Source organism: Vombatus ursinus, unplaced genomic scaffold (assembly GCF_900497805.2).
Source record: "Vombatus ursinus unplaced genomic scaffold, bare-nosed wombat genome assembly UNPS02014832.1, whole genome shotgun sequence".
In the NCBI taxonomy this organism is placed as follows: Eukaryota; Metazoa; Chordata; class Mammalia; order Diprotodontia; family Vombatidae; genus Vombatus; species Vombatus ursinus.
Window position 1 is genome coordinate 45,140,213 of NW_020954610.1, and position 22,301 is coordinate 45,162,513.

At 38.6% G+C, this 22,301-nt stretch overlaps 1 protein-coding gene across 3 annotated transcripts in view; it reads right to left on the reverse strand.

Annotated features, from left to right (window-relative positions):
* The window catches only part of LPAR1 (lysophosphatidic acid receptor 1), a 145,667-nt gene extending 123,375 nt beyond the window's left edge, over positions 1-22,292 (reverse strand). The window contains exons 1-2 of one of the 3 annotated variants that reach the window (XM_027839313.1): positions 21,754-22,292; positions 5,819-5,948 (exon numbers count right to left, since the gene is read on the reverse strand). The gene's annotated coding sequence lies outside the window, so the exon portion shown is untranslated. Of the gene's footprint in view, positions 1-5,818; positions 5,949-20,944; positions 21,047-21,753 lie in introns of those variants that run through there. The other 2 variants (XM_027839312.1, XM_027839314.1) reach the window with 2 other exon arrangements.
* Positions 22,293-22,301: the final 9 nt, after the last annotated feature.

Genomic DNA, 22,301 nt, shown 5'->3' on the forward strand with positions numbered 1-22,301 from the left:
CACCGGAGGTCTTCAAGCAAAGCACCAATGATCAATTTTCATATATGTTGCAGATGGATTCTTGTTTGGGTATTGGATAGATGAGGTGGCTTTTCAGGTCCCTTACTACTCAGAGCCTCTGTGTCTTGAAAACCTCTTGTTTAGTCATGTGACTTTGTCTATGTGACTTTCAATTCCTTCTCCAGTGGATGAAGGCAGACGTTAAGTAACTTGCCCAGCATCACAAAGCTAGTAAGTATGTGAGGCAAAATTTGAATTCAGGCATTCCTGACTCGAGGCCCAATGATCTATCCACTGAGCCACCTAGCTGCCTCCTAGGCAAACAGAGGTTAAAGGACTTGCCCAAAGTCACACAGCTGGTAAATGTCTGAGGCCAGATTTGAACTCAGGTCTTCTTGACTCTAGGCCTAGGTCTGAGCAATCTAGTCGCCTCTACTGAGAAGTAACTCATTGCATCCTGTTTCCATTCATTATACTTTTAGATAGTTCTAATTATTAGGAATTTTTCCATTTCTTCCACATTACACTCACCCAAATTTTCTACTGTAAAGTTGCTGTTCCCATAGTCTGTCTAAACAGCTACATTTTAAAAAAAAATTAGTACCAATTTCATCCTTCAAGAGTTACAACATCCCTAAAAGTCCATTCTCAAATTATGATTTCATCTAGGCCACTTCCAACTAGGCACTGGGCCTGATCAAGCCAATCCAAATGAGATGCTGACTAGCATGTGTATTCATCATTGTATATATATTCATCTCCCTCAAGAACAGTACTGTGTCCCATTGGGACAGTGTTCTGAAGATACAGTATGTCCAAGGTTATCTTCCCATAACAAGCCTGGCATTTGGGTCACATCTCAGTTTTTAAGAGCTTATAAATTTTCAGAGTCGACATAACAAAGGGTATTATTTAATTAATTAAGGGTACTGTGCCTAGTGTTCAGAACAAGACTAAAATTCAGGAACTGTGAGTTCTAATTTTGCTTCTGACCAGAACCTCAGGTCATGATTTCCCTCTGATCAGACTTTGAACACTATGTCTATTTTCTCTTCTAAAAAACAAGAAAAGCAACCTATTCCATTGAAACAATGTGTTCACTCACAACCTGATGCATTTTGGTTCCTCTAAAATATACATCATTCTACATATCATTTCCCCAAAGTGTTTTTATTTTCCTGAATTCAATGAATCCTTCGCCCCTTGTCTCACTATTAGTATTCTTTGAAACAGGGTTCCCAATAAACTGAACACAGGTCTGAGAATTTTTGGAAAACATGGAAATAAAATAACTCAAATAGCAAAAGCAAGAAAATAAAATCCTCTTTAGTTTAAAAAAAAACCCTCCCCGTTTTTTTGTAGCTTAGATAATAAGCTGGGCTGCACAGTGGATAGAGTACTGGGTCTGGAACCAGGAGGACCTGAGTTCTGTCAAATCCAGCCTCAAGTGGCTTACTAGCTGTGTGAACCTAGTCAAGTCAATGAACTTCTGTATCTCAGTCTCCTATAAAGTAGAGATAATAAGAGTACCTACCACACAGAAGTATTGAATCAACTGAGAAGATATTTGTAAAGTACTTGGTACATTGCTTGGCACACAGTAGGTACTTAAGAAATGCTTGTTCCCTTCCCTCCCCTTAACTTAGCAGCCTTGTGAATTCTAATAGCTTAAAATTCATGACATGCTCTAAAATCATTAATAGTAGGAGAAATGCAAATTAAAAGAGCTCAAGTGTCACTTTACAGCTTGCAAATTGGCAAACATGATAAAAATCAACATCCCTGATAGAGAAGCCATGGGAAAACAGAAACACTAATACACTGTTGATGAAACTGTGAATTAGTCCAACTGTTCTGGATTTGCACTTATGTGATAAAAGTAACTAAACTTTGTATACTTTGACCCTATGAAGGTCAAAGATAAAAATAACATTCAAATGTATTGATAGTGACAGCAAAGAACTGGAAGTAAAGTGGATGCCTATAGTTTGGAACAGAGTTGATGAAATGGTGACATGTCAATACGGTACTTAAAAAATGCTTTTTTATTCATAAAAAGAAAAGATTCACAGGGATTGACTTTCCTGTGGTCACACAGCCAGTAGGTATTCAAGGCAGGAATTAAGCCTGGGTTTTCATGATGCCAAGGAGTGTCCTTACCCACTGGACCACACTACCTGCCTACAAATTACCACACAATCCAATTGAGGGCTACAGAGGCTTATGGATCATTTCCTTATTCACAAGAACGCTGAAAGTAGTTAGATATACATTTGTTTATACAGAAGGTGGGGTTGAAGTCCTGGCTTGAGACTACATACGTACACACTGATCCAGTTCTACAGTATTCTTCAGCAAGAAGACTGTTTCACCTTTCTGAATCTATTTCCCCATCCACAAAATGGGACTAATATTTCTACTTCCTATTTTATAAGGCTGTTATGAAAATGAAATGAGCTACTTTGAGTTAAAGTATTTAAATTCTATAATTACTCTATAAATGTGATCTATTAACCTGACCACCTGGCAGAAACAGTTTCTTTTGATTGTTGTATTTTTAAATCTTGTTTTCATATCATTCTCCTTCCCAGGGAACCCTCCTTTTTTAAAATAATAATTAAAATAATGATATTGTTATTATATAAAACAAAAAAGGAAAAGCAAGTCAGTAAAACCAATCAACACACAAACCTGATCTGATAGAATTTTCCACACCAAAAGGTACTCACCACAGAGGCAGAAAGATTTAAGAATGAATAGGTAAAACACAAGTTATAAAATCTGCATGTCTTATCTATATATTAAAATAATCATAAGGATGCAATGCTGACAAAGTTTTTATAGTTCACTTTAAAACTGATAGTACACAACATTGGATTTGTTTTCTTTAAAAAGAAAAAAGTTCTCTCATTACATTCAAGTACCTTCTTACTGATTAGTGACACAGTAAGTGTTGCATTTTTTTCAAACCTGCAGGTTTGAAGAAAATATCTCAAATGGGAGCTCTGAGACTAATCAAAAACAAAACATTTAGTCTTTAATCTGAAATATCAAAAGTCCTACAAGAATGCTACTAAGTGGTAGTGTTGTTTTAAAGCAGATAAATGCATCCTAAAACTGCGATGAAAGAAATTTAAGGCAAAAAGCAGCTATAAAGGGCTAGCTATGTGCCAGGCACCTGTGCTAAGCATTGGGGCAATACAAAGAAAGGCAAAAACAATCCCTGCTTTCAAGGAGCTCCCCTATCAATCGGGGGCGGGGTGGGAACAGCCAATGAAAAAGCAGTTCTTGTGTAGGCGCTGCAAGATGGCTAGTGTCTTTGGATAGAATAGGATGGAGAAGGAAATAAAGTAAAAAAAGACTAGAGAGGTGAGCAGGGGCCAAGCTGTGAAAGGCTTTAAAAATCAGAGGATTTTATATCCCATAGGTAGATTGAAGGAAACTACTGGAGTTCACTGAGTAGGAAATGATGATCAGATTGTGCTTTAAGAAGATTACTTTGACTGCTGAGTGGAGCAAGGATTGGAAGCAACAGCTAGATTATTCAAGAGGGACTTTTAGGTATCAGTTTTACTACTGCATGGGGGAATGCAGATGAGGAAACTGAGCTCCGAGTTAAACGACTGGACTATAACAACACAGCTATTAAGCATCACAGGTCACATTTGAACCCAGGTGACACTCAAATTCTTTTGTTAAGTGGAACAGAATGCAATGCTAATTAGTTAGAATATAATTTATTTATGGAGATGCAGATGGATAGAACTGGGTTCAAGTCTTGCCTCTAACACATACTAGCTCTATGAATGAGCAAGTTACTTCAAAATGCCACCAAGCAACTCTCAAAGACCCTACGTATGTAACAGTTGAACTGCTTGGAATATACCTGTATATCTATATATTGTCTTCTCTGGCTAGATTGTAAGGAACAAGAATTTCCAATAAAGGAAATTTCCACACCAATATAAACAGGTCTGGACCACCCAAAACCCTATAAAAATTCTTTCCTGCCTCATTTTTAAACTCTTTTTCTGAATTTTTTCCAAAAAATTCTTTTCTGTCACATTTTCCTACATCATGAATTGACACAGAAAGAAAGAAATTCTGTTCCCACCCTCAATTGTCACTATTATCAAGAATGACCCAAACATAAATCAGGGAGCTCCCCTGTTTCCTTTCTTCTTTTTTCCTTCCAACTACCTACCATACAAGCTCTCCTGTGTTAGCAAAGAGCATACTAGGAATGCATGGAGCCAGCCAGCACTCAGCTGAAGGGTATGTGAAAGGGCTCCCTGCCCAGCCCTATTCCTCCTTCCTATCCATCATGTTCACTTTGAGTCATTTTAATAAGGACCTTTCTATTCTCTCATGTTGATCTAGTATTCCCACTGCAGAGAATCAGCACTTACAGCAGCTTCTCTGTTCCTCTATTCAGGAATTGATCATAAAGAAACAAGTATAAGTTATCTAAGCACAAAGAAATTTAACTGATGATTCTTGGTCAACTTAAAAAACTTATTGGCATTAGTTTTCCCAGCTCCATGGCTCCATCAAATTATCCCACGTATACTTGGCTGGTGTGCAAGATCTCTCCCACATGTTAAACCCAGCCCCCATCTGTGCTTCATCGGAAGTTTTCACCCATTTTGAAAAGTTCATTTTCAAGATACAACTATTGGGGGTGGGGATATGGGGAGGAAGGGTGTAGGAAGAGAGTTGGGGAAAGAAGACAATTCAGGCAACATCTTCAATGTCCTCCGAAATAAATGAAAAGAACCTCATCCAACCATACCCGGCAGGAATTCACTCCTTCTATAACATCCCCAAGTGATTATTAAGGCTTTGCATGAAGACCTCTGGCGATAGAGAGCCCATCTGCCTACTAAGGAAATCTATTTTACCAAGAAGCTTTCCAATTTCTCTTTCTACATAGTACCTTGAAGTATTTGCCCAAGATAGATATGACTTAATTGGGCTGCCCATCAGGTTGCATGTTCTAATCATGGCAATATACATTTTTTATCCTCTTTGTTTTGCTGTTATGTGAGTATACCAACGTTTTTTGTAGCATCATCAATCTAGAGCTAGAAAGAACTTCATAAGATATTTAGTGCAACCACTTCATCTAACAGTTGAGGAACCTGAGTCCCAAGTAGACTACTTACCAAGGTTACATACGTGTGACTCCAGAATTGGGGATTTCACATCCCAACTTTCAGCACAGTGAATGTAACCAACCCATTGCAGTTCCTTCTTATATAACTTAAGCCATGAAAACCCACATCCTTCAACCTGGCTAGAGACACGCCATATATAGCCACATATAATGATTATAGTTTACAACATTCTTTGGTCATGCCTTTATAAATAACAGGAGATACTATAAGATTAGAAAGAAAATTGATGTGGGGAAGGGGGTCTTTATAATGAGATAACCCTTTTAAGCTCACAGAGGTAATCAAGTAGAATTTGAATAGCCAATGGATATGTAGGACAGTACTCAAATCTCTGCAGGAATTCCTCACCACTTCTGAACTCCGCCAATTGAAATGTTGATTGGTTCATTTGTACCCTCAGGGCCTAGCACAGTGTTTAATAAATGTTTGTTGATTAATTAATTACATCTGACACACATGTCCTTCTTTCATGTGGTTTGTTACAAAGCAGCCCACTATTTATACACACACATATACACTATATATATATGTGTGTATGTATGTATGTATGTATATTATATATATGTGTGTGTATGTATATATATATATATATATATATATATTATATTTATATACATACTTGAAAGATAATGCCAACTTACAGGAGAAAATGGTATGGCTCTGGACTTGCTGTTAAGAAGACCTGAATTCAGATTCTGCCTCTGACAATTGTAAGCTGTGTGACCTTGGGCAAATCACTTCAGCATTCTGAATCTCAGTCTTCCTTTTAATCTGTAAAATGGATAAGAATCAGAGGCAGGATTTGAATTTAGATCCTTTACCTTCAAAGCAAATGTTCTTTCCACTCACAAAGCATATTTCTTTTTCTCTTATGAGGGTTTGCTGTATAGCATTCCAGGGTTTAATGCAAAGAGTATACAACTTAGTATGAGAATCTGTACAACTATAAATAAGAAATTCTAAAAGGGATGCAATAAAATCTTAGCATCTATCAGGTGTATTGCCTCTACATCAAAAAAGAACTAATGGTCTTTACATGCTCTCATGAAATGTGCAACCATGATTGTGTATTGACTTTTTATACAAAGTAGAAATTTCAAAATTAAATTATTATTAAAATTTAGACTAAAGTGAGGTATAAATGAAATAGTTCACAATCAAAATAAAGTTTCTACAATTTAACTACATTTCTACAATATCTTTGCATTTCTCCATAATGTAAGGAACACATGCTCTTTTTATTTGTGGTTCATCCTTTCATAATTCAGTGAAATAAGAAAGTGTCTGTTAGTCCCCGTGAACGCGCAAATGCAGAGATAAAATAACTTGCTCTGTGTGGTGCTAATTGGTGATGTCACTGAAAGTAGAGCCAAATTATCTAAGTGACAGTCACATCCTTCAGAAAAAAAAAGGGGGGGGAGAGAGGGGAGGGCAGCATGGTACAGTTGAAACAGTGCTGGATATTATGCCAAAAGATCTGGGTTCAAATTCTGGCTTAGTCACTTACTACACGTATGGCCTTGAACAAAGAACTTTGCCTCTCTGAGGTTCAGTTTCCTATCTGTAAAATAAAGGGGTTGGACTTAATGGACTTCCAGTTCTGAATCCATGGTCATATAAATTAAGTAAACCTTTAATGAAAATCAGATATTTCTCCCTTCTCTCTATTAAGATATAAAACTAAGAAGTGACCTGACAAAATTAAAGATGAGTTTTCCCCCCCCTTACTTTAAATCTTTGTCACAGGCAGTGGCTCATGAGGTAGAGGAGGAGAGGGTGGATACATACATATTAAAAGGTATCATTTTTAACAATTAAATCATTGTTTAGTGCCTAATCTCAGCCCCAACAGATATACCACAGAAACAAAAACTCAACAATTGTATATGGATTTGGGGACTAACCATGTCTTTCTATGAAAAACACAACTATGATAAGTCAAATAAAGCACCATAGCTTAGGGACTGTGTGATTTCCTTGTAAATGCTTAGAAACCCCATTGTCTACATTTGAACTATGAAGGCTTCCACTGTGAGCAAAAAGCCCTGTCAAGGTTAAAACGTTATCCCTACTGCAACCACAAGCAAGGAGATCTTAATTTCCATATTTGCTTAGATTAAAAATAAAATACTCCATAAAAAGGACCACAATTACACATCTCCCTTTCTTCTATCCATTGGTGGCAGAACAAACAAATCTTAATTCAGCACAGGAGGTTGACACAATTCTTTCAAGTGAGTTTTATTTTTATTTTTATTTTTATTTTTTGGTGGTTGGAGGTAGAAGGGCTTAAAGAAGATTAGATTGCCTTTTCCATTTCCACCAAGCAGTAGTTGTTCAGTCTGTAGAAAGAATTCTACCACAAAACCAAGTTCTCAAAAAGCTAGACACCAAAAAAAATTCCACAACTAAAAAGGCCAAACCCTAAATTATAAATGTAAAATCCTAATATAACTTTCTACTGACCTGAGCCATGTGGTAGAAATATGAATTCAATTACCCTTATCTTAAATAGAATACCAACTCCTCCTCTTCCTTCCACAACTGGCCCTTATAGTCTCAGCAGTAGCCCCTTATAGGAGTCTCAAGCAAACGATCATTAACTTCCACATATAATTTAACTGCCTTTTGCTGAGTGTGGATGTAATGCATTTACAAATGCATTTGGAAATGTGCATTTGAGGAATTCCACAGGTACTGTAGCCTGGAAAGCATTTACAATTAGAGAACAGTAAGAGGAAACTGCTGCATGGCTTGATTTCAGCTGGTCCCTTCTCTTCTCTTCTCCCGCCTCAATGCCTCAACTCCTCAACACAACAAACCAAAAGACAAAATTATCAGATGCAAAGCAGTGACCCAGAAATAACATTTCACCTTTGATCTCCAGTCAACCATGGGGAAAGATATTCAACAGAAAAATGAGGGAGGAGACAGAGTTGATGAAGCAGGACCAAAATACACACGCACAGAAGGGAACATACCTGAATTTTGCAAAGAAACTTCTTTTGGCTCGATAATAACAAAAACTTCAAGAAATTAAAGGGAAATTTCATAAGTATTAAAATAATCACACATAATCCAAATATTTTCATTTTCTAAACAATAATTAACACCTTGCAAAGATAGAACTGAAGTACTTCAAAAATCAATATAAAAATTAAGAAAAATTTTTTCAACTTTTTTAACACAGTGGAAAGAAGCAAAAGCTGCCAGTAGAATGTGTCCCTAATGTTGTCCTACTTGAAATCATCCTCAAGTTCATTTTAGTTGATAAAGAAAAGCCAACCTTTTAAAGGATTTCTTTGGCCTGCCTTTCCACTCTGAGAGTAAACGTACCCACTGTTCAGTGGGATCCAGCAAAAACCATGTCTTCTACAACTGTCTTGGATGCTACAAATTTTGCCAAAGTCATCAATATCCTAGGCTAACAATATTTTTTTTTCATCTCCACTGAATTTAAAGGAGCAAATAATTTCAGCTGGTAATGTCTCACTAACAGAGTGTAAGCTTTCTGCCTTTTTCTGTTTTGTTTTTGTTTTTGTTTTTGTTTTTTATTAAGAAGAAAACACCTCAGATATATGAGCCTATGAAAAACAGCATGGTACAGTCAACAGATTGGTCTTGAAATCACTAAGAATTGGGTTCAACTCCTGCTTCTGACGTATATTAGCTGGATGAGCACGGGCAAGTCACTTAACCACTCAACGCTCCAGGTAGTATGGTCTCAAAAACCATAAATTATAAAGCTTTACTGATCTGCAATGGTGGAAGTCTCTTCCACAACAGGGAACTCCCTACATTATGAGGCCAGGACTAAAGAAAAAAGGGCAGTAACTCCACAAAGATAGATACAAAAGCTTTTATTTTGTATAATATAAATTGCTGAAATGAGTTTTCTAAGTTAAATGAGGATCATTATTTTAAGATCCAAGTTAGAAGCAAAGTTGGAAATAAAAGATACAAATAACTTTACTAAAAGCAGTGTCAGCTTCTTTGCACGTGATCTGAGAGAATGTGAAGAGTCTATGTGGCACAGTAATGATTTCACAATAACATAAGCAGCATGTCAGTGACCATAAGAAAAACTAAGGGACTCCTCCCAAATATTTCAAATGAATGCTTACTAACACCAATCTCCAATCTATTCTCACTTACCACAGAGTTCACAGCCAGCCATACATCAGTTCTCCAGTTTCATATTATACCATGCATAACTGCTAAACTATACAGCTAAGCTAACCAAGAGGCTTACATTCTAGAATGTCAGGCAAAACAACATTCTTCTGAATATTTAGTAACATGTATTGTCGTATATACTGTATCACTGCTTCCTGACCACATCAAAAAACATCCTTGCCATTCAGTGTGGTTTATCCAGAGTCAACAGGAGCCAAAAAGGAAAAAGAGAGAGAGAGAAAAGAAGCTATGCTCAAACATTCACCCAACTATCTCTTAAGGCACACCCAAAGAAGCCTATTAACCATACACAGGAAAAATGCCAACTCAAAGAACCACTTAGCTGTGTAACCCTCCTTGATGGGCACACAATGTAGGCTGACAATTTTAGAAAGATTTCAGATTTTTTTATTTTTTTACTTTTAGGCAGTTGGGGTTAAGTGACTTGCCCAGGGTCACACAGCTAGTACATGTCAAGTGTTTGGTCTGAGGCCAGATTTAAACTCAGGTCCTCCTGACTTCAAGGCCAGTGCTCTATCCACTGTGCCACCTAGCTGCCCCAAGATTTCAGATTTTTGTTGAAAGTTAGGTGAAACAGAAAAATTCAAAACAAGCCCCCCCCAAAACCTCTTCCTATTCTACTCCTCCTCCCCCATCAGTTTCTTGTACTTAAACAAGATCATAGATATAGAGCTATAAGGGACCTTAACAGTTACACTGGCTAACACCCTCATTTTCCAGTTGAAGAAACTCAGGCACAAGAAATTAAATGACTTGCCTACTGTCACACAGAGGTAAAATTTGAACCCTGGTCCTCTGACTTCAAAGCCCCCAGTCTTTCAAATTTGCTGTTCCCTTTAAACCAAAGACTTTGAGGTACAGCAGAAAAATGACCTGCCCCTGCCTAGTCTAGACCAAAAACTTCTCTGATAACTTCCCAAATCTCTGCCCCACTCTGAAGTTCTCACATTTGTTTCTTCCCTCCCACACCTAATTCTACAGTATATGATGTAAGTACTTGTGTGGCTATACATATCAGTTTAATATTTTAATTTGCTAGCTATTTGCCCTTTATGTCCACGTGAATACACATGAACTAGGTCTATATAGTTTTCTTAAAAGATCACATGCACTATGTCCAATTAGACACTTAAAAAGTGGTTTTTTTTAATGATGACAGCTATGAATTGCAGCATTTAACTCTGAGCCAGCAACTTCCTTATTTTGAAGGGTGTGTAAGGTCAGTTACATGAGCCTGCATATGACAAACTAGAATTCATTAGTGTTTCATTTTTTGCTCCCATACAATGCCACACATCCAACATACTGAAGGAAAAAAACTAGCTCACTATAAAAAGAGGTGGGAAGGATGAAGAATAAGCAATGGCAAATTTGAAATTTGAACAATTTTCTGAATCCTGGCAGCTAATGAAATATCAGATAAAGAAAGACCAGGTAAAGCAGAGCAAGAAGGGACCTCATAAAGGCTGAGTTAAACCTCCTTATTTTAGAGTGGAGGAACTGAAGCTAAGACACATTAAGTGACTTGCCAAAATTACCCCAGCTTGTGTCTGAAGCAGAATTTGAACCTAATAGGTCTTCCTGATAGCAAGTCCAGCACTCTATACATTATACCATGCTGCCCCCCCACCTCAAGTTTTTTTTTTTCCAGTTGTTTCAATCCTATCAACTTTTTGTAACCCCAAGCAGGGTTTTCTTGGCAAAGACACTGGAGTAGTTTGCCATTTCTTTCTCTAGCTCATTTTACAGATAAGGAAACTGAGGCAAACAGTGTTAAGTGACTTGCCTAAGGTCACATAGCTAAATGTGTCTGAGATCAAATTTGAACTCATGTCCCTGACTCCAGACCCAGTGCTCTATCCACTAAGCCTTCTAGCTGCCCTGCCCCCCTCAAGAGCATGCCTCTAAAATTACTATACTTCTCCAGATTCATTTCTGAAATTGCTGCGATGATCAAATACGTAAAAGTCTCTCCAAGTTGGAATATCTGTCAGCCTTGATGGTCTGGGTTTGACTTAAATATCTCCTCACATTGCTTATCTGTTTCAGGTTCATCTATCTTCTCTCCCTAGCTTGACTGATGTCTCCTAGAGAAAAGTAATAGAATACTGCATCCAGTGCTATGACATACAGTTGCAACTCAATAAATACTTGGTAAATGTATTCAACAAATAAATTTGATTCAACTCAACAACAGAAATTTATTAGGCATCTACTTTGTGCAAGATGTACATAGACAAGTTTAAACCAAGTCTATATGACATATACTTTGTACAGACAATGCCTCAAGCTTTGGCTTTATGTGAACAATTTTTTTTTTTTAATCTGGGGGGGGCTTTTAAAAAATCAAGTCAACAAGCATTTATTAAGCACCTACTATGTGCCAGCCATTTTGCTAAGAGCTAGGGATACAAAGAAACACACACACAAAAAAAACTATCTGTGTCCTCAAAGGGTTCACCACCTAATAATGGGGAAGACAAGATGAAAGCAACTCTGTACATACAAGATATATACAGGAGAAACAGGAGAAAATCAACAGAGACAAGGCACTAGCATTGTGGGGGACCAGGAGAAGCTTCTTGAAGAAGGTAGGAAATAAATTAATTTAAAAGAAAACAAAAAGAAGAAGGTAGGGTTTGAACTGAGAGTTCAGGGAAGCCATAAGGCAGATAAGAAGGAACGTCTTGTGCAAGGAGCAGCAGATTCTATATTCCATGATATGGGATTGTAGACTATGTAGAGGGGAAGGAAATAAGAGTAGAGTAGGTGGAGGTATTTGGAATAAAGTGTAAGAAGACTGGAAAGACTGGAAAGGATCAAGTTGTGAAGGGCTTTGAAAACCAGAGAAGATTTTTACATTTGATGAAGTAATAAGGAGTTATAGAGTTTACTGAGCAGGAGTGACATGTTAAGGTCTGTACTTTATGAAGATCACCTTCACAGTTGAGTGAGAAATGGACTGGAGTGGGGAGAGATGAGGCAGGGAAATGAATCAAAAAACTATTACTATAGTCCAGGCAAGAAGTGATGAGGCCTGCACCAGCAAATCAACTATGTCAGATGAGAGAAAGCGACAGACTTATGGAGATTTTGTGATGGCAGAAAGGACAAAACTTGGCAAAAACTAGCTATGTGAAGATAACACCTAGGCTTCAAGCCTAGGGTTACCATAAGGATCGTACCTCTTCTATTGGTTATTTAAAGTTCTTTATAACCTGGCTACAATCCGTTTGTTGTTGTTCAGTCTTGCCCAACTCTTCTTGATCCCTTTTGGAGTTTTCTTGGCAAAGATACTGAGTAGTTTGCCATTTCCCTCTCCAGCCCATTTTACAGATGAGGAACTGAGGCAAACAGGGTTAAGTGACTTGCCCAGGGTCACACAGCTAATGTGTCTGAGGCTGGGTTTGAATTCATGAAGATGTCTTCCTGATTCCAAGCTCAGCGCCACCTAGCGCCTGGCTACAGTATACCTTTCCAGAATGGTTTCTCTCCTTTACTACATTATAATATTTTTTTAAATATACCTTAATTTCCCAGCCAAACTGGCTTGCTTGATGTTCCATACTAAACATTCCATTTCCTATCTCCTCCATGCGACTGAATTCTGTTCCATTTCTGGTATATATTCCCTTATCACATCTAACTCTTATAATGCTCAGCTTCCCTATCCTACTTAGGCCTTTCCTAATCCCCTAAAAAGCCAGTGCTTCCTCATTCATAGACATATATGTGTACATGATGTGAACCCCTACAGAATACATGCTCCTTCATATCTGGGATCATTTCATTTTTGTCTTTGTAGCTATATTGCCTAGCATATAGTAGGGACTAAATAAGTTCTTGGAGATTGGTCATGTGACGATTTATCATAAAGTAGATGCTTATAATGGCCCTCTCTTAGTATCACCTCATTACAGAGGCAAGACTGAGTATGAAATAGGGGACCCAGTTGATTGGATGAATGAAATTCAAGTTTAATCATCTACACAAAGGTTTAAAAACTAGTTGAAGTGATAATTATATCACCGAGTTAAAGCCTCATTGAAAAAGAGCAATATTTGTGAATTGGAGTCCAGAAACTTACTTTTGAATATTCAGGAACCTTGGGAAAAAAATTTTTTTTTAAATCTCTATCACTCTCTTTCTCTTCAGATCAAGAATTAAATGGACCCCTCATTGACAAGCTACATTACTATGTACCCAATAAATGGATATTTTCATATCATTAAATTGTATGTCCTTCTTTCTGATAATTTATAGTACAAAAGAGTTGGGGCAGTCATTTCAATGGACAGTCTTGTCCCTTGAACTGATCTTCATCTGGTTCACTAAATAATAATGAGTAATCCTTATCAAATGAGGAATGAGCTTTCAGGAAGAACCCTCATTTACCACCACTGCAAGAAAAAGAAAAAAGTACAAACCACAATAAGTAACTTTAGCAACCTTTCTTTCTAGCTTTCCCAGATGCCCCACAAACACACTTTTTTTCACCTTAACAAAAGGATCACAGATGCATGACATGTGACATCCTTCCCCTTAACTCAGCCCCAGATGATGTAGGATACTTGTATAAGTAACACTTTCTATGATGCTATTTATCATTTTTCAACACAGCTGGAAATTGTTTTCTTGTTCCCTGGTCAGAACAACCAGACATTCAAATCACCCTGACAAGGGCTCTTGCTTCAGAAAGGCCATGCGAGAAGCAGTAACAGGCAGTTCAAGATGAGCAGGGCACACCTGCTTTCTTCAAAACCTACTTCCCACTGGAGGTGGCCCACCAGCCAAAAAAACAAAAAAAAACAGAAAAAACAAATGAACAAATAAGGGGGAAAATAAGTCTCCTTACTTTTCTGGTTGAGGAGTTTTAGAATTCAGTCATATCCCTGCAGTAACTAAAACAAGAGCATAACCAGAATGGATTGTTTTCGAGGATCCATACAAAAAATCCAGAATTAAGTATGCCTCCCCAGACAGCATGGTGCTTAGATCTTCTCATACAAGGAGTCACTCAAAGAGAGGATAAAGTTTCTCCCACCAAAAATAGGAAAACAGGCCTTGTTGTTATGCTCTGGAGTGCTGACTCTGAACAATCCTGACTCCTGCACCTAACAGGCAAGGATACCCTAGAAAATTCACCATAAACAGAATACAAAAATGCAAATACAAATTATAACCTAGTAGAAAACCATATATTTGATACAGATGAATGTCAAAAGTTAAGGGTAACCAACTGAGAAAGTATAAGTTAACAATATATGTAGAAATGTTGAATGGAAATAAAAAAGACCAGATATATTCTCCCATCTCATCCATTGACTGCCTGAATCTTGTAAAAACATTAATTTTGTAAAAGGAAGTTGATAGAAGGAGCACCTGCCTCTATCTACTTCTTAAAGGATGCTATGAGGGGGAAAAAAATGAAAGGACAAACATTTAGCATTTAGAAGAAGAAAATGCACTACCTTGAGTCAAGGAATACAAGGGACATATTGGCATGTTTGAAGGTATCTCAGGAACTTAAACTTGTCAATCAGAATAAAAACCTTGCAGGCAGTTTTCATTATTTGGATTTTTCCAGATGTGAAAGATGAGGTATAATGAGGTTCCTTCACTGGCCCAAGTTACAGCTTCAAAACTGAAGAGACCCACATATTATCTGGGCCCTGAACAAACTATCACATTGCCACATATCTCTAATTCTCATTCCCAAGTCAGTTCAGGGATATTTAATTTAGGCTGCATATAAATTCTAAACAGATTTTGGGATTGAAAGTAGGTCAGCCAATAAACATTCATTAAGTGCCCAGGGATGTTCCAGGCATTGTTCTAAGTCCTAGGGATACAAAAAAAGGGAAAAGACAGTCTCTGCCAAGAAGTTCACAGTCTAAGGTGAGTCAACAAATATATGTTAAGCATTTACTGTGTGCCAGAGAGGATGGGACTATAAATGAAACCTGGATGAGGAGAAACAATATGCAGCAAAGTTGACTTAAAGAAGGTAGGGAAATCAACATGCTAAAAATTAAACATTCACATTTGTGGTTTGAGATTCAGAACTAAACATCAATTGATACATCTCAGGTACACTCCTCCACTGGTATGAATCAAAGCCATTCACATCTTCTCATTAAAGGTCATTCTCAACCATATCTTTCTATAAATACTCCATAGAGAGTCTTTTCTCTAGCACTTTCAATACCTTTGGTATACTAGCAATGATTAGGTGCTTGCTATGTGGAAGGCACTGTGCTAAGTTCATCAGTTATCCCTCCCCCTACATAACCAGCCATATGTTCTTCATAGTGCCACTTGCCTTACTCTAGCATGATTTGCTAGCAATGAAGCAGAGGGTGCAGTGGGTAGAGCGCTGAGCCTAGAGTTAGGAAAAGCCAAGTTCAAATCCAACCTCAGAGACTTACTAGTTGTATGATCCAGGACAAGTTACTTAACTTCTGCCTGACTCAGTTTTGTCAACTGTAAAATAGGTTAATAATACCACATCTTCCAATGCTGTTGTGAGGATCAAATAATTTTGAAGCACTTAGGTAGCACAGTGCCTGGCACACAAAGTAGGCACTCAGCAAATGCTTTTTCCCTTCCCCTAGCTAAATGTAGTCTACTTGTGTCCACCTTGTGTCTTTCAGATGCACTAGCAGTTTGTAAGATGACTGTAAACAAGGGATAGTATGTGTTATCCTCTTCTCTTCTGGGACTAGTGATTACAAATTTGGAACTCACACTGCCTGGACCTGGAATAACTTTTGCCAATTTATTCATCAATCTTTTTTTTTCTCATTTTTGAGGAAGATGCTACTTTCAATCATTTTCTCTATCACTATTTTAAACCTAACAAGCCTGCTTTTCTTTTTCAGCCTTATGCATGTTTGTTTTAGCACTGGACTGAAGCTGTGACACTCTCCTGGAATCCCATTGCTTTTCTTTTTTTTCTTAGCAGTATAAAGATAAACCAAGAAAAATAAAAGCTAAATCCCTTGAAATGGAAATCACAGTTCTTTTTTCTTCCCAGAATATTGCTGAATTTTAGACCTCTGACTTTGTAATGAATTGCTTTATCCAAATCGATCAATAAACCTTTATTAAGGGCCTAGTGTGTTCGAGGTACTATGCTAGCTATTGGGGTACAAAGATAAAAATGAAACAGTTCCTGCTCCCAAGGAGCTTACATTGTATTTTTAAAAATTCATGTATATTTGCAATGAATGTTTATTTTTACATGTATTACATTTCCTTGGGTTAAAATTTCCCAAGTACCTTTTACATGCATTAACTAATTTGATCCTCATAATAACCCCATGAGGTAGGAACCATTAGATATTACTGTCCCCATTTTATGTGATATAGCCTTTTCATTATTTTCATCATTTTCCTATATTCTTGATTAAAGAACCATACTTGAAATAAACTATGTAAGACACATATTAGATCCACTGAAATTCTAAGGAATATTATAAATAAGTTACTTTGAAATTAGGCTCCTGAAACAATATATTCTGCACTCTTCTTTCTAAAGGGAGGAAGGGGAAAAAGGAAGGAAAGAAGTAGGGAAGGAAGAAAGAAAGGAAGAAAAACTCAGGACTGTTCCATTCAAAAATACGTTAAAAAAAAGTCTCATGTTTTTTCCCCAAAACAAAACCAAAAAAGCTAGTAGCAATCTAATTGTATTCAGAAGACAATCTCATGTCATGGAATTAGTTATTCTACTTATTTAAACATTTCTTTTTCATTGGTCTCAATAGACAAGAATGAGAAAATATCATCAAATCAGTTTGGGATCTGTTATATACAAAAGCAAGAATACTTGTCTCATCCTTGTCAATGAAGCATTATGTGACAGATAAGGAACTGGCCACTGGACCTAGATGGCTCCAAAAGAAAAGGTGAGGCTGGTGACTTTGCATAGCCCTCCCTCACTTAAATCCAATTCACTTGCATGGCATGGCATCACCTCCCTGATGTCATTGGTCCTCTTCAGAAAGATGAAGGACAAACAACATGAATTCCTAGATCATTGTCCACCATCAGAAATTCTCCGTATCAGAGAAGTAATGAGATGAATCACCTAAGAAGCAAATCAGTGCAGCAATGTAGCCTAACTCCTCCCTTCTTTCCCTCCCCCAAAAAAGATCGGCTTAAAGATATATTATTTAATCGATTTCAACAAGAGGCTCATATTCATTGAGCTGAATAAGAGATTTTGCAGAATTTGCAAATTACCATCCACCTCTGAGGTCCCCAGTGTTTTTCATGGAACTGTTACCTGTTAGACCCTCTTAAGTCTTCTCTTCAGTTCTAGACATTTTAAAATACCCTTCCCATATTCTCTAACTTCCTTATATCCCCAAAACATAAAAACCAACAAAAAAAATTCATTTCCAAAATTCCCGAATACCAAATAGTCATTTCAAATTAAAGCTGCAGAAGATGCCCTCCCAGTAATTAGGTATTTTTCTTTACTACTAGTATTTTAATAGAGTAACTTTTAAACTACTCCATCATACTGTCTCACCAAGTCTGAATGACATCACAAAAAACCCTTTTTTCCTCTACTAAGTAAGATCTCTAAATGTCTCAAAAGTCCAAAAAGCACTACAATTTAAAGGAAAGGCACAAAACTGCTACTCCATTCTCACACATTCACTCATGGGCTACCAAGTAACGCATCATTCAGACTTTTCATTCTCACACATTTCCAAATTGCATCTTCCAAAGGACAGACTTCTTCCCAATACATTTACAGCCCTTATGACTTAAATTTAAATATTTATTCTTCTCCCAAAGTAGTTGATCGAACAATGTTGTTCCTCCTCTCTCACCAAGTACTTTTCAACTGTCTACAACAGCTAAGTCCCAAAACAATAGGAGAGCCTTGACCACAAAATCTCCCATTTGGGAGTTCAACAACAGAAGAGCTAATATTTGTGGTCAATTTAGCACAAATTCAGTAGCTCACACACCACTGTTCCTGATGTAAATGTGGATATTAATTTTTAAATCAAAAGACAAAGAAAAATACACTGTATAACATTAGTGATACATTAAAATCTTGTACTCGTAACTAAAGTTCAACAGTCCTGTGTTACTGAAACTCAAAAGCATAGTTCTAATGATACAGCATTATTCAGCCTGGCACGCAACTTCCCCTGCCAAGCTGAAATCTGATTCTTAGCCCTGAAATTGGCTGATTTCAGAATGAATGTCACAGTGTAGCAAACCAACTTAGCAAGTGTGATTTTTTTTCCTCTTTATGTTTTTCCAGTAGCTCTAACAACAGTTGTGCCAGGTTCCCTTGAGTCTTGCCCTCTTTAAACTGTGAAAAGTTTATAGCATATCTAGAAAAATCAAAGTCCGTAACAATGATATTACATTTAGAGAGATTTTCAAAATGAACCTTCTTGGAAGGGTTTCCACTCAGCCTCTCCAAAATCTGATTTTTTTTTTTTAGGCAATTGGAGTTAAGTGACTTGCAGAGGGTCACATAGCTAATAAGTGAGGCCAGATTTGAATTCAGGAAGATGAGCCTTCCTGACTCAAGGCCCAGCACTCTATTATCCCCTCATTACAGTTGAGGAAACTGAGGCAAAAATAGGCTAAGAGATAGATTTGAACTCAGGTCCTCTTGACTCCAAGGCCAGTACTCAATCCACTGAGCTATATTTGGAGTTAAAAGAGCTAGCTTCACATCCTAGACCTCTCTCTCCTCCCTACCAAGTAGCTATACTACACAAGTTACTTAATCTGAGTGTCAGTTTCCTCATCTTTAAAATGGGGATGCCATTTGAACTATCTTATAGAGCTGTGAAGAAATTTCTTTGTAAGCTGTGAAGTGCTATATAAAGGTGAATTATTGTTATCGAGATATCATTAGTATATGTACTAATAACAATAATGCATACTTTATTACATAATGAAATTAGAGCCTAAGCAGCCTCTGGTAGCATTAGTGGTTCTACTACATAAACGGTGAGTTCGTAGATCATATCAATAATAAGGTAGACTCAAGGAACAGCGTATCAGTTTTGAGAATGGCTGTGGTCAGATACTAAAGAAAATAAAGACAGACCATTCTGAAGGGAAAAACAGTATTAGATGTTCTCATGAGAGCAAAGAAGGGGAAAGAAAAGACAAAGGAAGTTTAAGTTCCCTTTCCTCCATCCAATCATTATTTCCTTCTGGGAGTTGACCTTCCTATTCATATGCCCTCCTGTCCCCTAACTTTCCTCCTTCTAACTGTTTCCCACTATTTCCTACTTCTTATCTATTTAACATTGAAATAACCATCTATTTTATTCTCTTAGAGCCTAAAGGGAAACTTCAGAGATCATCTGGGCAAATCACTCACTCCAATTTGCCTCAGTTTCCTCAACTGTAAAATGAGGATAATAACAGTGTTTACTTTTTAAAATTTAGTCCAACTCTCTCCTTTTACAAAATAAGAAACTGAGGCCCTGGCAAGTTATGTGACTAAGCAAATCAAGATCACAGAGCCAGTTAGTAGAAAGAAACAGACCTAGAACCCAGATCTCCTGTATTTCAATCTAATAATTTTTCTACTACACCTAATTGTATCTCTTCCTGAACTCTAGTTTTTTAATAATGTTTTAAAAATAAAAGTTGCAAGAAATTAATAGAGTATATATTTACTTAATAAAACTAGCATCCATTCAATTTCCTTTCTTACCAAGGTTGAAAAGAAAAATGCTGAACAAAATCAGAATTCACACTCACTCCAGTTTAAATAATAAAAACCTAGGATCCCTAAGCAAATTTATGTAATGGCCCAGACAACCATGACAACTTTAACAGACATCCTCTTTACTGTTGATCTCCTGCCAGACAAGATCACACCTTCTTAAAATAATTATATTTTTTTCCTCAAGGGACAAAGACTTCAACCAAACAGAAGTCTAGGGTCTAAATTACATGTCTCAACTTCATGGATTGAGAGACATGTACTAGGTAGAATAGTGCAGTAAGATTATTTTAAGTGTCCATTTGGAGAAAGAGAAAGGGAAAGAGTGGGGGGAGGGAAAGAGAGAAGAGAGAGAAAATTGAGAAGTAAATGAAATTGGAAAAAGAGGCACTTATCCAAGAAAAAAGAAATCCTGAGAGCATTTCTAACCTGAAGCGATAGGGAAAAGGTGGCAAGAGACAAAGATAAGTACACTTTAGGCCCTGAAAGAGTCATCTTTAAAGGCTTCAAGCCGTCTTCATAACCATTACCTAAATTAGGATGGAAGTAGTCAAGTCCAGGATGCCTTCACTATTTTATATTTCGTCCAACAAAAAACAAAGAATAAACTTCAAACCATCATTAGCAACATCTAGCAACAAGAACCCACATTTCAAAACCAGTGACCCAAACACAAGTTTCCTTCCTACTTTCCAGTTTTTACAAACTAAATACGTTGTGTGGTTCGAGTCAGTAAGAAGAATCCTGATGGGGACGGGGGTGGGGGTAGGAAAGAGTCTGGGGGGGGAGGAGGGGGAGAAGAGGCTGTGTATGTAAATTCCATCCACACTAGCGGGGCTGAGACACTCACTCTGTAAACGATAAATTTTCTTGGAATTACAAGGGCCATCCCGGGGACACGCGCGGCTAAGGGTTATCCATTTTAAAACGCTGGATTATCACCCTGCAAAGCATCCAACTCCTCAGGATCCCAATCGGCGAAAGATAGGATTTAGAAGGGTAAAATCACCCCTCTTTTTTTTCCTTTGCTCCTCCCTCTTGCCGCATACTCCCCCCCCCCACCCTACTCCAACCCCAGATCCCCTCCCCCAAGCGCCTATGCAATCAGTGAGCCACCGACGTGTCCACAGTAGTAAAAGCAGACGGAGAAACTGTCTCCCTTCCCCCAGCAGTACCGGTTCCCAGGTGTTTGTCTTTCGATTCCCCCCGCCCAGGGAGGAAGGAAAATAACCCCAGTGATAAGTCCCGGCCCTCTCCACAATCCCCCTAACTTCATAGGTCCGTACTATAAACAGTACCCTCCGGGTGCAGAGGGCGAGGGAGCTAGCGATAGCGAAGAAACTTTCTTCTTTAGGCTCAGTAAAGCTATCCAGAGGCAAGACCAAAGCCTGGAATTCAGTTGCGCCCGCGGCAAACTACCACAGCCACAGCGGGAATACCCAAATTCAGCGCTGGGGAGAGGGGATGGGGGGTGGAGGACCTCGTGGAGTGGCTGCAAGAAAGCGACTCCAAAAAAGTTTCTGACGATCGGAAAGATGCTTTGGGCTGTGGCTGCCAAGCTGAGAGAGCGCTGAGCCCCTCACTTGCCCATCGTCGTATCCCTCCTAGAACGCCAACCTCCTCCCCGTGTGCCGCATCTCCAGCTGCTCGGACCCTTACCTGTGCCCTTTGGAGACGTCCTTCTTCCTCCCTCTTAGCGCCTGTCCAGCTGCTCCCGTACGCCCGCGGTCCCGTGCCCGATTCCAGCCTCTCCTCCAGCTATCCCTGTCCTCCGGACCGCCGCCTTGAGTCTCTCCCTAGATCTCCAGCACCACTCCCCCCTTGTCCTCCCCGCCTCCACCCGGCTCCACTGGCCCCAGTCACTGGTCCGGGCGGCTGCCAGAAGCCCCGGGCGCCCAAACGAACACCATACCCTGGCGCCCCACCTCCGGCTCCTTCACTAGCCCCGGCCAACCCCCTGTGGACTCAGAGAGAGACCAGACTCCTCCGGACAGCAGAAGGAGGCGGGGAAGCGGGGAGTGGGACCTAAGCTAGCACACCTAGCAAGGGTGCGGGCGCCAGGCGTGCAGGTTTGAGGGGCAGAGCTGATGCTTGGGGGGCGGGGAGGACCAGGAGCAAGGAGGAGGACCGAGCCCGTTCGCTTTGCCTCCCACTCGGGCGCGCTAAGGGCAGCCTTAAGTAGAGCTGCGGTGGGGAGACTCTGCAGC